Source organism: Coregonus clupeaformis, unplaced genomic scaffold, assembly GCF_020615455.1.
Source record: "Coregonus clupeaformis isolate EN_2021a unplaced genomic scaffold, ASM2061545v1 scaf2417, whole genome shotgun sequence".
NCBI lineage: Eukaryota > Metazoa > Chordata > Actinopteri > Salmoniformes > Salmonidae > Coregonus > Coregonus clupeaformis.
Window position 1 is genome coordinate 27,428 of NW_025535871.1, and position 8,487 is coordinate 35,914.

Sequence of the window (8,487 nt, forward strand, 5' to 3'; positions counted from 1 at the left end):
AAAGCAAGCATTTCACTGTAAAGTCTACACACCAGTGTTTTATTTGGCGCAAGAGACAACACAGCTACTAGTCAGACTCTCTCAATCTCACAGGCGCGTGTCTCAAGTGGCCCTGTTACCATGGTAACCTCCCGCCATTAAAGGGGCAGCTGAACATGTCTCATCTCACGTTTGTCTCATCTGTGACATTTTGGTTAAAAACACTCGGGTCAAAAACATTTTAATGAAATTGAGCAATATACCACATTACTTCTTACTAGTAATACATTTATTGTTATAGAAACATTACAAAGCATGCTCAACAGTTATTTGTGGTTTATGGTGTAATTTTGGTCAAGAAATACTATTTGGGCTGGTAGGCTAATAGATTTCTAAATCTACCCGCTACAGTGGCTGGTGGACCAAAAAGTTAGTTTCGGTCCCTGCCGTGCAAGGTTTTAAAGGTAGACATTAGCACTGGTTTTACTGCCAACAAAACCGATTAGCCTAATAGAAAAATAAAACAGAAAGACAATTGGCACTTTAGTGAAAAATTTAATCCTGAGTGAGTGCACTGAAGGTGTCAGCATGCTTCAGTTCAGCCGAAACCGAACGAGTGTGCTCTCATACTCCCTTAACAGACCTTTGCTTGAAAAAACGAGAAAAAAGCGACAATAGTACAGTTTGTCCATTTTGAGATGCCGTAGCCACTTCCTCAAAATAGTCAGAATGAATCTAAGATAACTCAAGAAATCTGTCATTAATTTTGACGTTTTGCCGAAGAGATCTTAGTCGCGCAATTTTACATCTAACTACGATGTTTGGTGCAGTATTTTTCAATGAAATAATGTGCAGGAAAACAAGTAATCTCTTGTTGAATGACAACAAAGACTTTAATGAAGAATCCATACTATTGACCAATCACAGACGAAGGGGCATAAACTTCAGCTTAGAACTTTGGCTTGCCTCCAGAAAAAAAATTGTGTGCCCGAACAGGCCAAATAAACGTCACCGAAGTTCAAAAGGAACAAAAACGTCAATAAATGTCGTCAAAATATATACAAGAACTATACCGAACGGTTTCGGGTGGGAAGCATGCGGACGCCTTTAATAGTAAAGAGAGCTTGCAAACTACAAATATTATTGAATATTGTAACTGCAGCCTGTCTGGTGTTCAACCTTCCCAAGTTCTCTCACGTCACCCCGCTCCTCCGCACACTCCACTGGCTTCCAGTTGAGGCTCGCATCTGCTACAAGACCATGGTGCTTGCCTACGGAGCTGTGAGGGGAACAGCACCTCCGTACCTTCAGGCTCTGATCAGACCCTACACCCAAATGAGGGCACTACGTTCATCCACCTCTGGCCTGCTAGCCCCCCTACCTCTACGGAAGCACAGTTACGCTCAGCCCAGTCAAAGCTATTTACTGCTCTGGCACCCCAATGGTGGAACAAGCTCCCCCACGACGCCAGGACAGCGGAGTCACTAACCACCTTCCGGAGACACTTGAAACCCTACCTCTTTAAGGAATACCTGGAATAGTATCAAAGTAATCCTTCTACCCCCCCGGGATTGTCACTGTCAATACAGAGCAGAGATGGTAGAGCGCTGCTGGATGACTGGATCCTTCTCATTTCGTCAACCCAACAAGAGAACGCCTTCCCTTCCCAGAATGTGCTGACGCTTACTAGTGACGACCCAGAATTAGCTACCCTAACAGATACAACTTTAACTAAAGTTTAAGCAAATAGTAACATTTAAGTCATTTAGCAGAGCGACTTACAGTTAGTGAACACATGTTTTTTTTATACTGGCCCCCCGTGGGAATTGAACCCACAATCCTGGCGTTGCAAACGCCATGCTCTATCAACTGAGCTACATCCCTGCCGGCCATTCCCTCCCTTACCCTGGGCCAATTGTGCGCCGCCCATGAGTCTCCCGGTCACGACAGAGCCTGGGTTCGAACCAGGATCTCTAGTGGCACAGTTAGCGCTGCGATGCAGAGCCTTAGACCACTGCGCCACTCAGGAGTAATAGTCCAGTAAGAACTGTCAACCGTTTATATAAAATGCCTTTCTACAGAGTACAACCCCGTCGCGTCTAAACCATTGTATTGAAACACTGGAACATCCTCAAAAGTTCATAAAAAAAAAATATATGAATTGTACCTTTATTTATTTAACCAGGCTAGTCAATTAGGAACGAATTCTTATTTACAACGACGGCCTGGCTAGAGGCTAAAGGTCTCCTGTGGGGACGGGGGGCTAAAAACATAAACAATGTAAGACAAAAGGGACAACAAACAAACAGTGTGTGTGTGTGTGTGTGTGTGTGTGGTGTGTGGAGTAAAACAACATGCTTCCTTTCAGAAGGCACCGCAAACTAGTGACAACTAGAACCAACTACGTCTCAACAACCTGTTCATCTACAGGTCTCCCTGTGTAGCTCAGTTGGTAGAGCGTGGCGCTCGCAACGCCAGGGTTGTGGGTTCGTTTCCCACATGGGAGCCAGTATGAAAAATGTATGCGCTCGCTAACTGTAAGTCGCTCCGGATAAGAGCGTCTGCTGAATGACTAAAATGTAAACTCTATTTGTCCTTTGAACTCCTCCAGGGACACCCGCTCTAGGTTGGCTCGGAGGGAATTCCAAGGGTGAGTGATGAAAGGATTTTTTTTCCATGCTCGGTGAACATTTTCGGGACTCTTAGCATAAAACAAGATTGACATCTGAGCTTGTGTATGTTTTTCATTTTGAGCTAGAAGTGCGTTTGTTTTCACCATGTGCGGCATCTAGCCGATTCCGTTACCCAAGAAGCGTGTTACTTGGCTCCAATGGCAATTATACTATTTATCTTATTATTAGTATTATTTTGTGCTACAATATGCCATTTCCCTTGTAAGATATTATCATTATTATTCACGGACGTATTCAACCAGTCACTAGAGCAACTGTTCCTGCCTGTTTCAAATCCTCCATCATCGTTCCAGTCCCGAAAAAACAGGTGTCCTGCCTGAATGACTACAGCCCTGCAGCGCTCACCTCGGTCGTCATGAAAACCTTTCAGCGCCTGGTACTGTCCCATCTCAAAACCATCCCTGACGCCTCCCTCGACCCACTGCAGTTCGCCTACAAATCAAATCAAATTATATTGGTCGCATACACATATTTAGCAGATGTTATTGCGGTGGTAGTGAAATGCTTGTGTTCCTTGCTCCAACAGTGCAGTAGTATCTAACAATTCACAACAATACACACAGATCTAAAAGTAAAAGAATGGAATTAATAAATATATCAATATTAGGAAGAGCAATGTCAGAGTCTGGATGTGTAGACATAGACAGTATGGACAGTATGTGGATAGAATATGTAGTATATCTGTAGAATATGTGGATAGAATAGAATACAGCAATAGTTGAATAGGATGGACTTGACTAGAATACAGTATATACATATGAAATGGGTAAAAAGGTATATAAACATTATTAAAGTGACTAGTGTTCCATTATTAAAGTGACCAGTGTTCCATTATTAAAGTGACCAGTGTTCCATTATTAAAGTGGCCAGTGTTCCATTATTAAAGTGACCAGTGTTCCATTATTAAAGTGACCAGTGTTCCATTATTAAAGTGGCTAGTGTTCCATTATTAAAGTGGCCAGTGTTCCATTATTAAAGTGGCCAGTGTTCCATTATTAATGTGACCAGTGTTCCATTATTAAAGTGACCAGTGTTCCATTATTAAAGTGACCAGTGTTCCATTATTAAAGTGACCAGTGTTCCATTATTAAAGTGACCAGTGTTCCATTATTAAAGTGACCAGTGTTCCATTATTAAAGTGACCAGTGTTCCATTATTAAAGTGACCAGTGTTCCATTATTAAAGTGACCAGTGTTCCATTATTAAAGTGGCCAGTGTTCCATTATTAAAGTGACCAGTGTTCCATTATTAAAGTGACCAGTGTTCCATTATTAAAGTGACCAGTGTTCCATTATTAAAGTGGCCAGTGTTCCATTATTAAAGTGACCAGTGTTCCATTATTAAAGTGACCAGTGTTCCATTATTAAAGTGACCAGTGTTCCATTATTAAAGTGACCAGTGTTCCATTATTAAAGTGGCCAGTGTTCCATTATTAAAGTGGCCAGTGTTCCATTATTAAAGTGACCAGTGTTCCATTATTAAAGTGACTAGTTTTCCATTATTAAAGTGACCAGTGTTCCATTATTAAAGTGGCCAGTGATTCCATGTCTATGTATATAGGGCAGCAGCCTCTAAGGTGCAGGGTTGAGTAACCGGGTGGTAGCCGGCTAGTGACAGTGACTAAGTTCAGGGCAGGGTACTGGGTGGAGGCCGGCTAGTGTTCGCTATATAACAGTCTGATGCCCTTGAGATAGAAGCTAACGCTGTCAACATGGGCCTCCACTTCATCCTCAAACACCTGGATAACCCAGAGACACATGCAAGGATATGGTTTGTGGACTTTAGCTCTGCGTTCAAAACCATCATCCCAGAACTGCTACAAGACAAACTCTCCCAGCTGAACATGTCCAACTTCATCTTTCAGTGGATCACTGACTTCCTGTCCAACAGGACGCAACACGTGAAGCTGGGAAAACACCTTTCAGACCCTTTATCCCTCAGCACCGGAGCGCCAGCAAGGACGCGTGCTCTCACCTCTCACCTCTACTCTACTCACTCTACACCAATGACTGCACCTCCAACAACGCATCTGTCAAACTACTAAAGTTTGCAAATGACACCACTCTGGTCGGTTTCCTCACCGACTGCGATGAGTCCATGTACCGTGGAGAGGTCGCCCGGCTGGTGGAAAGTAGTCTAAATCTCCCAGTCAATCCTGATCCGATTTTATGCATCAATTGTTGATTCCATCCTCACCTCCTCCATCACAGTCTGGTTTGAGTCTGTCCGCTGCAAACTGCAATGCATTGTCCGGGCTGGGCTGCCACTTGCCCTCCATCGTAGTCCTGCACAACTCCAGGGCAAGGAAGCGTTCAGGAAAGATCATCGCCGACCCCTCCCACCCCGGTCAACGCCTCCTCCAAAAATTCACCTCTGGCAGGCGGTTCAGGTCACTCATGACCAAAACCTCCCGCCACCTGAAAAGTTTCTTCCCCCGGATTGTGACCCTCACCAACCGGCCATCCGACCCATAGAGACTAAAGGACTATGCACTCCATTCTGCACACTGCATCAAGCCATCTCTGAACTGTACACAAAATAACTAAACGATACTGCATTAAGCCATCTCTGAACTGTACACAAAATAACTGAACTATACCGCATCAAGCCATCTCTGAACTGTACACTAAATAACTGAACTATACCGCATCAAGCCATCTCTGAACTGTACACTAAATAACTGAACTAACTGCCTTGCACTCTGTTCATCTCTCTGCATTTCGATATATATTCATACTGATACTGTAAATGTGTACATCCACTGTGTAACAATCGTATACCCACTGAATAATATTATATTTAAGTCATTTAGTAGACACTCTTATCCAGAGAGACCTACAAGAGCAATTAGGGTTAAGTGCCTTGCTCAAGGGCACAAACATATTTTTCACCTAGTCGGCTCGGGGATTAGAACCAGCAACCTTTCGGTTACTGGCACAACGCTCTTAACCACTAAGCTACCTGCCGCCCCATATCTGCTCATTCTCACAGCTCTATGCTCACTCTACCTCAGGTTTCCCAAACTCGGTCCTCGGGACCCCAAGGGGTGCACATTTTGTTTTTTTGCCCTAACACTACACAGCCGATTCAAATAATCAACTAATCATCAAGCTTTGATAATTTGAATCAGCTGTGTAGTGTTAGGAAAAAACTAAATCTGCACTTTGGGGTCCCGAGGACCGAGTTTGGGAAACACTGCTCTAGCTAGTTGTATATAATGTATGTAAACTTTTTTTTAACTCCGCTGTCTGTATTCTGTCTCTAAATGTTGACTATACTAGCAGCACCATATCACCAGGTAACATTCTGACTATGTTGTCTATCACTAGCAGCACCATATCACCAAGTAACATTCTGACTATGTTGTCTATCACTAGCAGCACCATATCACCAGGTAACATTCTGACTATGTTGTCTATCACTAGCAGCACCATATCACCAAGTAACATTCTGACTATGTTGTCTATCACTAGCAGCACCATATCACCAGGTAACATTCTGACTATGTTGTCTATCACTAGCAGCACCATATCACCAAGCTAACATTCTGACTATGTTGTCTATCACTAGCAGCACCATATCACCAGGTAACATTCTGACTATGTTGTCTATCACTAGCAGCACCATATCACCAAGTAACATTCTGACTATGTTGTCTATCACTAGCAGCACCATATCACCAGGTAACATTCTGACTATGTTGTCTATACTAGCAGCACCATATCACCAGGTAACATTCTGACTATGTTGTCTATCACTAGCAGCACCATATCACCTAGTAACATTCTGACTATGTTGTCTATCACTAGCAGCACCATATCACCAGGTAACATTCTGACTATGTTGTCTATCACTAGCAGCACCATATCACCTAGTAACATTCTGACTATGTTGTCTATCACTAGCAGCACCATATCACCAGGTAACATTCTGAGTATGTTGTCTATACTAGCAGCACCATATCACCAGGTAACATTCTGACTATGTTGTCTATACTAGAAGCACCATATCACCAGGTAACATTCTGACTATGTTGTCTATACTAGCAGCACCATATCACCAGGTAACATTCTGAGTATGTTGTCTATCACTAGCAGCACCATATCACCAGGTAACATTCTGACTATGTTGTCTATCACTAGCAGCACCATATCACCAGGTAACATTCTGACTATGTTGTCTATCACTAGCAGCACCATATCACCAGGTAACATTCTGACTGTGTTGTCTATCACTAGCAGCACCATATCACCAGGTAACATTCTGACTATGTTGTCTATCACTAGCAGCACCATATCACCAGGTAACATTCTGACTATGTTGTCTATCACTAGCAGCACCATATCACCAGGTAACATTCTGACTATGTTGTCTATCACTAGCAGCACAATATCACTAAGTGACATTCTGACTATGTTGTCTATCACTAGCAGCACCATATCACTAAGTAACATTCTGACTGTGTTGTCTATCACTAGCAGCACCATATCACCAGGTAACATTCTGACTATGTTGTCTATCACTAGCAGCACAATATCACTAAGTGACATTCTGACTATGTTGTCTATCACTAGCAGCACCATATCACTAAGTAACATTCTGACTATGTTGTCTATCACTAGTAGCACCATATCACCAGGTAACATTCTGACTATGTTGTCTATCACTAGCAGCACCATATCACTAAGTGACATTCTGACTATGTTGTCTATCACTAGCAGCACCATATCACTAAGTAACATTCTGACTATGTTGTCTATCACTAGTAGCACCATATCACCAAGTAACATTCTGACTATGTTGTCTATCACTAGTAGCACCATATCACCAAGTAACATTCTGACTATGTTGTCTATCACTAGCAGCACCATATCACCAGGTAACATTCTGACTATGTTGTCTATCACTAGCAGCACCATATCACCAGGTAACATTCTGACTATGTTGTCTATCACTAGCAGCACCATATCACCAGGTAACATTCTGACTGTGTTGTCTATACTAGCAGCACCATATCACCAGGTAACATTGTGACTATGTTGTCTATACTAGCAGCACCATATCACCAGGTAACATTCTGACTATGTTGTCTATCACTAGCAGCACCATATCACCAGGTAACATTCTGACTATGTTGTCTATCACTAGCAGCACCATATCACCAGGTAACATTCTGACTGTGTAAATGTACTTGGTGAATAAAGGTGATTCTGATTTTTACATTGTGTCTCAATGGGCCACTAGGCTATAAATAGGGCTGAACAAAAATATAAATGCAACATGCAACAATTTCAAAGATTTTACTGAGTTACAGTTCATATAAGGAAATTGGTCAATTGAAATAAATTAATTAGGCCCTAATCTATGGATTTCGCATGACTGGGAATACAGATATGGATCTGTTGGTCACAGATACCTTTTTTAAAATGTAGTATCTGTTGTGAGATGTCGCAGCGCTACACATCTCCTTCACATAGAGTTGATCAGGCTGTTGATTGTGGCCTGTGGAATGCTGTCCCACTCCTCTTCAATGGCTGTGCGAAGCTGCTGGATATTGGCGGGAACTGGAACACGCTGTCGTACACGTCGATCCGGAGCATCCCAAACATGCTCAATGGGTGACATGTCTGGTGAGTGTGCAGACCATGGAGGATGGGTGATTTTCAGCTTCCAGGAATTGTGTACAGATCCTTGCGACATGGGGCCGTGCATTATCATGCTGAAACATGAGGTGATGGCGGCGGATAAATGGCACGACAATGGGCCTCAGGATCTCTTCACGGTATCTCTGTGCATTCAAATTGCCATCGATAAA

General features: G+C 42.7%; 1 non-coding gene across 1 annotated transcript; it reads left to right on the forward strand.

Annotated features, from left to right (window-relative positions):
• The first annotated feature begins 2,408 nt into the window (after positions 1-2,408).
• Positions 2,409-2,488, forward strand: trnaa-cgc. Its single transcript has one exon. It is a non-coding gene; the product is annotated as a tRNA-Ala (tRNA).
• Positions 2,489-8,487: the final 5,999 nt, after the last annotated feature.